We start from the raw sequence: 11606 nt of genomic DNA, 5'->3' as shown, positions 1-11606 counted from the left end.
TTCTCTTCAAACCAACCCCACTCCAAAGTGATGCCTTCCCTCCATCAGTGGAACCCCTAGGGCAGATGATTTGAGAACCGCCAGCATGATTTGCATCTGAAGTCCAGACTAACCCAGGGGAGCCCTGCCTGGGACTCTCATTGCTTGGCACCGGGAATTTACCCCAAACACAGCTGAACTGTCCAAGAAGCTGGGAGGGAAGTGACTTTTAAATCCCCAGGGAGCGCTATGGATTAGATGAAAGCTTTGTATCAATGTTAAATTTCCTGGATGGTATAGCTGTGTGATCTGTTGTTATGTAAGAGAAGATCTTTATTCTTAGAAAATATACACGGGAATATAAAGGCGAAGGGCAGCATCACACAGCCTCCTTTCAAGTGGTTCAGAAAAAGTACGAATCTGAATATATATGTATGAAAGCACGAAAAAGCAAACATGGCAAAATGTTAAAGTGATGCATGTGGACGATGGATGTCCAGGAGCTCTTGGTACTGTTCTTGAAACTTTTCTGGAAGTTCAAATGATCTCAAAATAAGAACATTTTAAAAACCATCAGTCTTTTTCAGAATGCTTGGCAAAAAACATTAAACATGTAAAAATTCCTCACACACACAAAAATAATGGAAAAGAAGGGACTCCAAGGGAAGGAGACAATACACGTACTATAGGCCTGACCATATTCATCCCTTCCTAAGCTGGTAGAAGGCAGGGAAACCCCGCATGTTAAGGAAGCTCACTGGGCAGAATTTGGGATGCACCAGAACTGGGGCTTGGATCCTGCGGTCAGAACCTGGAGTGGCTCAAGGTCACAACACACTAGCAGTTCCCACTGAGGAGTTCGGCTGAGGAATAAGAGCTTTAGGACCGTGCCATTCTGAGCCTCTCAAGGACGAGGTGGAGGGGTGAGGAGGGTGTGAAGTTCCGGAGAGTGTAGGAAGGGGATGCTGGTGTAGAGGGAGGGGTGGCAGAGAAGAAGGGGTGGGGGTCAGGGAGGCCATGGAAGCAGGAGCTGGGTGACCACTTGGTGGGGATGTTGTCGAGAGGATTCGAGAGATGCTTCCGAGGCCCCTTCCAGGACTGGGAGAGAGACTCAGGATTCAGAGGGGCAAGACATGCGTGCCCCGGTATACATGCACGCGTGAGCGCACACACACACACACACACACACACACACACTCTCACACCCATCCTGCCTGCGCCCACGAGAAGACCAGAGCTCCCAACATCCATCGCAAATGAGCACACATGTGGGTCCATGTGGGTGAGGGCTGAGAAGCCCACCTGGCTGGGGGCCTCCCGCGAGGTCGTCTGTCGCTTACCCGAAGTCCTGAAATCCAAGAAGCTCCGAAACTCGTGACTTTGTAAAACAACTTGAACTGTCATGAGGCTATTTATGGTCTTTATTTTTCCCACTTACTGTGAATATTCATACATTCACTGCAGAAATATTAATGTATTTGCATACAGAGGACTGCTCAGGCCCCATGGGGATCATTATATCTGCGGTACGTGCACTGAATTACCCTTCTGGAATCTGAGATGCTCTGAAGTCTGAAACACACGTGGCCCCAGGGTTTCAGAGAAGGGACTGTGGACTTGTACTAGGGTGAAGTCGTAGTTTCCAGAAGAGGGATGGGGGAACAAGTTGCAGTATGCTCGTGCGTGTGTGTGTGTGTGTGTGTGTGTGTGTGTGTGTGTGTAAAGGCTCGATTTGGGTGCCAGTGTCCAGCTGCAGGCAAACTTGATCTCCGTAACAGGCACGCAGGTGTTGACTTTAGGTCTGACTCCTAAGTAGCAGAAGCGGCTTCCTTCATTCACTCAAGTTCATTTTGCAGCATCAGTATGGTTGGTTGAAAACAGCAAAGCTCGCTCTATACATACAGCTAAGTCTATACCTATAGGTAACGTGCAGAGGAAGTGGGGAGCCGAGGGAGAGCCGGGGTCGCCCACCAATCAGCAGGACAGGTGAGGCCTGGAGTGTCGTCTCAGCCACGGTCTGGCCAGGTCTCCTGCTTGACCCTTCCTGGCTCTTTGCCTCTGACCTGCCCCTTCTGCTTGCTTGCTTCCTGCTGGACTGTGCTCCACATGCCCCACCTGACACCTTCAAAGTCCCAGAGCTGGTGTGCCAGGGTGGCCGGGGCTGGTGTGCCAGGGTGGACAGGGCTGGTGTGCCAGGTAAGAGCGCTTTTATTTCTCTTTCTGTGTGTGTTCCCAGCTCTGCCCTTGCCATCTGGAATTCCCAGAACACACCGGCTACAGTGGAGAAACAGATTCGCCGCTCTGGTTCCAAAGTCAAGACCCATGAGCTGGAATCCTGGCTCTACTGCTGACACCGCGTGGCCTCAGGGAAGTCTTTGCTCCTTCCTGAGCCCCTCTCCTCAGCCACCCCACATGCCTTTGGGGCTGTTTTTCTCTTGGAGGACGGGATTCCGAAATGAGGTTATACGTGCACGGAGTTGTAAGCAGGGAACGTCACACCACTCGAGTGGTGTGCTTTTTTCTGTTGTACGGCCTGTTTGGCACAGGGGCAGCCAGAGACTAAGAGGACCCCTGATGTCCTGGTTCCCACTCTCTTGCACGTGTTCGAGGATCACTTTAGCAAGCATCACCCCTCGCTCACCTGCATCGCCAGCTTCCTTCCCTCCGCTGGACCATTCCCATTAGGTCTCACACAGGCAGGAATGCCCCCACGTTTTAAAAAAGAAAAAGGAAAAAAGACCCTCTCTACCAAATGCACCCTGGTATACTAGGGATTGGACTGGATTCGTGGAAAGCCTGGTGAAATCTGAGTAACACCTGTAGTCTGGTTACTAGTCTGGTGCTGATGTCAGTGCATTAGTCTTGACAAATGAAGTGTGGTTATGGGAGACCCTAGCGTTAGGGGAAGCTGTGTGAAGGGTATATGGGAACGCTCTGTAGTATCTTTGCAACTTTGCTATGAATCTAAAACTATTCCAAAATCAAAAAGGTTATTGGGAAAAAAAAACCTCTCTCTTGATTCCACACCCCGGCCCATTTTTTGCTTCCTATTTTATCGAAACTCCCCAAAAGAACAGTCACACTCACTGTCTATGGTTCCCCTCCTCTCATTCTTTTGTGAGCTCACGTTCCAGTCAGGTCTCCCCGACACCCACACCCTCCACTGACCCCAAACTGCTTGGTCAAGGTCTCCAGGGGTTTCCCTGTTGCTGAATCCAACCTCCGATTCTCCTCCGTCCTCACCTTTCCTGGCCTCTTGGCAGGGTGGCGGATCAGCCCGCCCTTCTTGGACCGCTTCTCCGACGGGGCTGGGAGATGCTCCTCTTTCTTGTTTTGCCTCTCACATCACAGGTTCTTCCTGCCCCATCACCTTCACTGCGTTTCCCTCCTCTCTCAAACCTCTAACTGTGGCCTGCGGCCCCAGACCCCGTCTTTGGACTGTCTTCACTCACTCCCCAGGTGGCTTCATCCAGCTCCACGAGCTGAAACACCACCTACCTGCTGACAGTTCCCAAGCCCACATCCTCAGCTCAGACTGCACTCCCCAGCTGCCCACTCATCGCCTGCCCTTGGACGTGCGATGGGCCCTCACCCTGAACTGCTCCTAACTCGCCCCACCCACACCTGCTCCTCACTCGTCTCTGCCGTGTAAATGGCAGCTAAGTCCTTCTGGTTGTTCTGGCCCCAAACCTTGAATCTGCCCTTGACTTCCCTTTCTCACATATTCAGTCTCTCAGCAAATCCCGCCTCTCTCTCTTCATAACATGTCCACTGCTGTACCCCTGTCCAAGCCGTATCACCTCTCACCTGGATGAATTCAAGAAGCCCCTCCTGGGTCTCCCTGCTCTGCCCTTGCCCCCTTTCAGTCTGTCCTCAAGACAACAGCCAGAGGATCCCTTGAGAACATGTCTGATCAGGTCAACCTCAAATCCAAACCCTCCCATCTCCTGCACATTGAGTCCTTACAATGACCGCCACAGTGCTATGTGACCTGGTCCCCCATTTCTCGGCCCTCACCTCCCAGCACTCTTACCCTTGCCCACTCTGCTCCAGCCACACCGGCCTTCTTTGCGGCTTTCTTTAAAATATGGTGGCGGGCTTCCCTGGTGGTGCAGTGGTTGAGAGTCCGCCTGCCGATGCAGGGGACGCAGGTTCGTGCCCCGGTCCGGGAAGATCCCACATGCCGCGGAGCGGCTGGGCCTGTGAGCCATGGCCGCTGAGCCTGCACGTCCGGAGCCTGTGCTCCGCAACGGGAGAGGCCACAACAGTGAGAGGCCCGCGTACCGCAAAAAAAAAAAAAAAAAAAAAAAAAATATGTTGGGCATGTTCCTACCTCGGGGCCTTTGCACGTGCCATTCCCTCTGCCTGTAATGCTCTGTCTCCTCACTTTCTTCAAGTCTCTGCTCAGAGGTCCCCTCCTCAGTAAGGCCTTCACTGGCCACCTTTCATAAATAGGAAAACCCCCATTCTCTCCCCCAGTTTTGACTTCTCTGTATCGCCATCATCATGTGAAATACTATGTCTACTTGCTTATTGTTGATTGTCTGTTTCCCTGGCCAGACATCAAGTCCAGAAGACAGAAACTCTATTTTGTTTTCTGTTAGATCCCTGGGATAGGACCTGGTGGGTGAGAGTCGTTTTTGTTCTTGTTTTTGTTTTTTTTATCAACTATCATGACTTAAGCTGGAATAAGAATCCCCTTCTGGACTGAATACTGCCTGAAACATTCTCTGCAGTTTCCGGAAGGCCTTTCCTGTGGCCGCCAGGGCTAAGGTAGCCTGGCCAGCTGGGCTTTGAGAGCCAGCCTCTCCCTGTCCACCCATGTGAATCCTTCTGCAGGTGGGCATGGATACTCACTCGTGTGCATGTGGCCTCTGTTTGTGTGTGTGCATGTGTGCAACAGGTGGATGAGAGTGTGGTACACACTGGCGGCTGGAAGGCCCAGGTATCCCTGTGGCTGCTGGGTGAGTCACTTGTCTGCTCTTGAGGATCCCTGTGATATCCCCGGGTGAGAGCAGGTCTAGGATGGGGGCCCGCGGATTTGGAGTCCAGGAGGCTGCAACCTCCTCCCTCCCCTTCTCTCCAGCCACCTCAGCCCTCTGTCTGGCTGGCTGCAAAGTCCCCCAGGAGAGGTGTGGAGGGAGAAGAGTCTGAGTGCTGATAGGGTCCAGCCCCGCAGGGGAAGCTGGGGGATCCTGTCGGGGTGGGGTGGAGGTAGCCCCCAGTTAATGGTGTGGACCAGCGTCTCGGTGCTTGGGCCCCTGCCCTGGTTGCTGAGTGCCCTGTCTGATGTGTACTCCTCCGTCTAACTCTCCTTCCTTCCTTCTTTTTCTCTCTGTGCTGCTCCCTGCTTCTTTCTTTCATCTTTTTTTAAAAAATTAATTAATTTATTTATTTTTGGCTGTGTTGGGTCTTCATTGCTGCGCATGGGCTTTCTCCAGTTGCGGCGAGCTACTCATCGTTGTGGTACGCAGGCTTCTCATTGCGGCGGCTTCTCTTTTTGCAGAGCACGGGTTCTAGGCGTGCAGGCTTCAGTAGTTGTGCCACATGGGCTCAGTAGCTGTGGCACATGGGCTTAGCTGGTCCACAGCATGTGGGATCTTCCCGGTCCACGGCTCGAACCCGTGTCCCCTGCATTGGCAGGCGGATTCTTAACCACTGAACCGTCAGGGGAGTCCCTTTCTTTCATCTTTTTAACCTGCTTTTCTCCCTGCTCTTTCCTTACTTTTCTTCTAGTTTCACTTCCAGCCTTTCCCTCTGCCTCCATCTCTCTCTGTCTCTTCTATGTGCCCCCTTTTTGTGAGTCTCTCTTTGTTTCTGTCCTCCCGCCTCCTTTCTCACACCCCTCACCCCCTCTGCCTCTCTCTCGCTCTCTCCGTTTCTTTTCTTTTTCCAGCCATTCCTCCCTGGTTTGTCCGTCTGTCCCTTTCCGCCTGTCCCTCCACGGTGCCTAGTCTCGCTGCCTCACTCTCTCCCCACCGGTCTGTCCAGTCATCTCTTCCTCGCCTCACCTCGCCTGTCTCCCCGTCACCCTGTCTGTCTCTCCCTCTGTTTTCCGGGAAGGCAGCTGTGATTTACGAGCTGCGGACAGGGCCAGCTGCGGGTGCGGGAGGCCCTGATTACAGTTTCCCGGAGGAAGCTGCCTGCTCGGGGATGGCAGGGTGACAGCGTTTATACAGGGCAGCCCAGGGCTCGGAGCACGGCTGTCAGCCCTAGACGGATGGAGTGCCGGAGAAGGCCCATTACTTCATTCACACCTCTTCGGGCAAACAGTAAAACACTTACACACGGCCTTGACGCAGGGCGGGCCTCCCCCCACCCCCACCCCACCCACCCAGAAACATTCCCAGCCTGGCCCAGGGTCTGGGCCTTTCTGATGGAGAGGAGTATGGCAGAGAGCCAGGGGTGGCCCCTGGGGAGGCCCACCAGGCCCATGCCCCAGAGAAAGTCCCAGGCCTCCTCCCAGCCTGGGCTTTGGCACTGACCCAGGCCAGCCGCTTCTCTCTGGGCCTCACTGTCCTCACCTGTGAAGTGGGTTGTAGTGCTCACACAAGATAAAAAAAACTAAAAATCATGTATAAACTGTAGCGTGCCACACAATATAATATTATTAATATCAATTTAAAATAATGTTCACATTACCTTGGGTAGAAAGAAAAGTACCCAGGATTCTAAATTTGGCCCTGCAAAAGAAGGTATCCAAACAAGGCTTGATATAATCCAAGGCTGACCTTTGTTGGGCAGAAAAATATAAGGTTGGCAATTATCCCCTTTTGTCTGTTTCCTAGGGAACCCGTTCAACCCGGTACCCAATTCTAGAATCTTCATTCACATGGAGGGGAAAGTGATTATTAACAGCTACTGTGTAGCCCTCTCTCTGCCCCCAGTCCCGCCTGTAGGAAGCTGCATTTTCCCAGCAGCAAAGCTTTCCAGTAGAAGGAGAGCTGCCCCGGCGAACTTCGGGCATCATCCAGGATGTGGAGAAAGGACTGGGGACCGAGCTGGAATGGTGCCACTGGCTCGTGACTGGTCCCATGATTCTAGACAATGAAACCGGGGACAGGTCAGTTATGGCATACTCACTGCAAGCCGGGCACGTGAACCCCCAGTGCCACCGCCATTTGTAGCACCCCTACCTTGTGCCAGGCACGGGCCACCTTCTTTCTTCACTGAGTGCCCCCAGCAACCCTGCAAGGTGGGAATCGCAGCCCACATCTCATAGTGGAGGAAGCTGAGGCTCAGAAAGAGGAAGCAGCTGGCTCAAGGTCACACAGCGCTTACCTAGTGAAACTGGGGTTGAAATCCAGCTCCAAAACCCACTTTAGTCCTCCAGGTGTGGAAGAGCAGTTGGTGGGTGGGCTCTGGGGCCCGGGCCCACTGCTGGCTTCACCACTTTCTAGCTGTGTGACTTTGGGCGAGTGGCTCGACCTCTCCTGGGCTCAGCTTCCTCAGCCACCCACGGGGGAGGATGTTGAGGAACATCCCCTGCGATGACCCTGAGGATGAACCAGGATGATGCATTGGAACCGCGGAGAGTAGGGCCTGGTACACGTGGGCCGCATCCAATAAACATGAGGCCATGATTAAGGCACAAAGTGTCCTCGAGCCTCAGGCCAGCCCCTGTGTCCTGCCCCTCCCAGCTCCTGGGCTCCCACTACTGGTCTCAAAAAGGACTTGGTGTCGGTTGAACACCGGTCCTTGTAAGAGGTGAGGCAGGAGCTGTAACATAAGGGGTTGGACCAAAAATAGACTTAATTCATGCAATAAAATCCTTCGTCAACCCTCTCCCCAGTCTCTTCCTGTGTTCCCCCCAAAAGAAAGCCTGCACAAGCCTGCCTGGGGACGGAGGGGGCAGCAGAAGCCAACAAACCGAAGTGTTAGTCTGTTTCTTTCCTTGTATCGAACTGACCGATGGGCGGCATCACACACCCAGCCAGGCCTGTGGTCAAGAGCTGAGAGACCTGGGTTTGGATCAGGGTCCATACTGGGTGTGTCAATTAACCAACTCCCTCACTTCTTGGAGCCTAAGTTTCCCATTTCCAGAATGGGACTGATTATACCTACTGTGAAGGTGGTTTAAAGAGTAAATGAGATGACTCAGTCCTGGGCCATTAATCAACATTTACTGAGCACTTACCATGTTCCAGGCAGTGTCCTGGACCCTGGGAATACAGTGATGAACTAGATAAAGTGTCTTTCTTCCAGGAACTCACATGCTGGTGGGGAAATTGCAGACCGTGGGGTTGAGGGGGGGATGTCTGTGGAGAAGATAAGATGAAGAAGCAGGCCACGGGGCTGGGAGAGTGTGTCTACGGCCAGGGTGGTCAGGGAAGGCCTCTCTGCCTGGTCACTTCCCTCTTCCTCCCTAAATTATGAAAGTCCTGACCCCCAGGGGTTGTTCCTTCCATGGTCAGCCAACCAGGCCTGTGATAGGCACGAACCCCCTCCAGGAGCTGGGCTCCTCTACACTCACAAGTGCCCCGACCAGGCCTCCGCGCAAAGAGGTAAACACACCTCTTTGGGGGTAAACACTTCTTCAGGGTCTTCTGGAGACCAGGTCTCCTCCCTCCCTGAGGCACCTGGCCTGGCCTCTGGCGGCCCATCTCTCCTGATCGAGTCCCACTCACCTGAGGTAACGGCCAGGACCCTTGGCCTAATACGGCCACCAAGGGGAGGTCCCTGGAGAGGGCCTCCCCCACTTCAACCAGGGTTGTAGGGCAAAGTTCACACAGAGGGCACAGCAGATAGAATTGCCTCGGGCCTGAGGGCAGCGGGTGTCATGGCCAGTGACCGTGGCGAGGGATCGGTGTGCACAGGTGACTGGCCAAGGCAGCCTAGGGTCCTGGCTGCAGGCGTCGGGCACAGCCAGTGCTGAAGCTGAGGTCTCCAGCTATGGGGCAGCTGACCACCAGCACATCCCACAACTGAAGGACTTCCTGGAGCCCCTGGGGTGAAATTTCACAGCGTAGTCCCCATCCTCTGGAGCGTCCCATCTGAATCGAGCCCACTGAGGCCTACAAAAGACCCTCCAACTATAGGAATTACACAGTACAAGCCAGACCTCTCTGGACCCCAGGGCAGCTTTGCTACTCTGTCCTGAACTGAAGGGTTAAGGACCGTGAGCTGGAGGCTGCCGAGCAGAGGTAAAAGGGGGAGAGACTTACCTCCCTTAGGCTCAGTCAGAGGAGGCTTCCTGGAGGAGTGGGTATTTTTAGATGACAAAAGATGGTATGATAAGTAAAAGTTACTGAGAGTGCCCTGTGTCTAGGCGCTGTGCAGAGCCTGAAGCACACTCTGAGCTCATTATTCCACATAACAAGTTCATAAGCCCAGTACTTCCAGAGTCTCTGACTGCAGATGGGGACACTGCGGGTGATTCACGTGGGGCAAGTCGGAACTAGGATTCAAACCCAGGCTTATTGTCGCTCTGAGTCCATGCACTTCACCGCCACACCACGGGGGTCCCAAGGCTTAGTAGGAGCATGGGAAACAGAGGACGTGAGACCCCAAGGCTGGCCAGGTTGGAAGGGGCCCTCATCACCCACATCACCAGCGGGAAAGCAGAGGGATTGGGCTCCCCCAGGCCATCCACCTCTGTCCCTTTTGAGCTTGGGGCCCGGGGGGTGGGGTGGGGGGCAAGTGGAGCCCTGAGAACTCACACAGATGAGACAGGGAGGGAGCGTGATGGCCTGAACCACCACTCTCTGCGCACTAGCCACACCTGACCTCATGTCGTCTTCACACCTACAGAAGCACCATTAACCCATCAACAACATCAACACAATAATAGATCTGTATTGTGCCTCCATTGTGTTTTCACAGTCGTACTAAACGTGGGAGCCAGGGGTGGGCAGGCAGGGAGCGGTGAATGTAGGAAACATAAGGCACGAAGCCTGCCTTCAGGGCCCTGTGATCCTTGCGCAGAGGCAGCATGTGTTCAGGAAGCTACACCGGAAGGGGTCTTATACATAATCTGTAAATGCTACAGGAGGCCGGAATGGGTTGAGGGCTCAGTAATCAGGGGCTCCTGGAACAGGGGTGCTCAAGAAAGGCCTTAAGGAAGTTTCTAGTCTCTTCTCGCTCATAGACACCCTGGCCACTCCTGATTGCATGTCCCTCGTGGGATGCTCACATACCCACGCTCACAGTCCGCTGGTCTGCCTGGATGCTTTCTCCCTGGTCTACCTGGGAACACCTACCTCTCCTGCAAGGCCGTGAGAGATGGGCCTTTTTCCATAGCTTCCCCATCCCTCCTGACTTCCTTCGGCAGAATTGGTGGCTTCACCATCTGAGGTCTGATGACTACAGCTTATGTGAATTCCCTCTCTCTTTCTTCACAGATACCGCGTAGGTGAGGAGTCAGTAACTAACGGATGTAAAGTGCTTACTTTGCACAGGGCCTGGTGCACAGCAGGACTGCAAGAACTACTACTGCTGCTGATGGGCACTCAGGACATCCTTTAATTAAGTGGAATTCAGTGGATAGGGGAGAACAGGAGGAAGCACGTACCTCAGGACAGGGGAGAGGGCTTGGGTGAGTGGGGCAGGGGCTGGCTGGCCGGAAGCCTGCCCAGGGGTGGCCAGGAAGGAGCAGGGCACGCAGGGAGGCAGCATCCAAGGGGCCTGGAGTGGTGTGAAGATCTGCGGACTTGGATGCTTGATGGGGGAGCTGAGGCGGAGGAGGAAGGAGGGAGGCTGTGTGATCCTTCATGCAGATGGATGGTTCCAGCAACAGCCCAGACAGGTAAACAGTGGGGCTGGGGCCAGACAGCCCCCACCACCCCTTGCCCGCTGACTCTGTACTGGTGACAACTCCTGTCAAGGCTTGATGAGAGGCTGCTGGCTGCTTCTGCCCCCTTGGCCCCGCTTTTGGGAGTTTTTCCCAAAGTTGGGGCGCCAGGAGCTACTCCAGTGATTCAGCTTCACAAGAGAGCTCAGAGAGAGAGAGGAGAGGGGACTTTGCTTTCTCTCTCCCTCCGTGGGAATTCAGGAGGACACTGGTCTGCCAGATCCTCTGTGTTGGTTAATGCCCCCCTCTTCCAGGAAGCCCTCCCTGACCAGTCTCTTTGATCTCCCCCTCCAGTCACTCCCTCCACCCCCACAGGAAATGATGCCTCCAATTGAAGTCCCCCGAATCCACTGTCCATCCCAGTTACTTGACACTTGCACTAGCGTTTGTACAGCTGAAGCCCAGTTTGCCCTCTCTGGCTGAGTGGCCTGGGCCACTCTGAACTGCAGTCGTTTCATCTACTTCATGGGGACATGAGACAGATACTCTGAAAAACAGATTCTGATCCTGGATCTGCCACTTCCTGGTTTTGAACCTCAGTTTCTGCATCTGGGAAATGGGGATCACCATAATGCTCCCCCTCACCATGTGTGTGTGGGGACAAAGTGAAGCACTGGTAGGAAGGGCTCAGGCCAGGGCAAAGATGAGAGAGGTTATAATGACCTTTTCACGGACAGGTAAGCACAGGGGCTCACAGAGGCGGCCCCAGCATAGTCCCTGGGCAGGGGCTCAGGGCTCAGGGTCTTGCCCTCATCTCTTTGAGTCAGGGCAAGGGATTCAGGAGGGAGGAGGTGGTGGGGTCTGGCACATTCCCCTAACGTCCTATTGATCCAAAGAC

This window comes from Delphinus delphis, chromosome 1 (genome assembly GCF_949987515.2).
Source record: "Delphinus delphis chromosome 1, mDelDel1.2, whole genome shotgun sequence".
NCBI classification, from domain to species: Eukaryota; Metazoa; Chordata; class Mammalia; order Artiodactyla; family Delphinidae; genus Delphinus; species Delphinus delphis.
Note: the sequence above shows the minus strand (reverse complement) of the source record.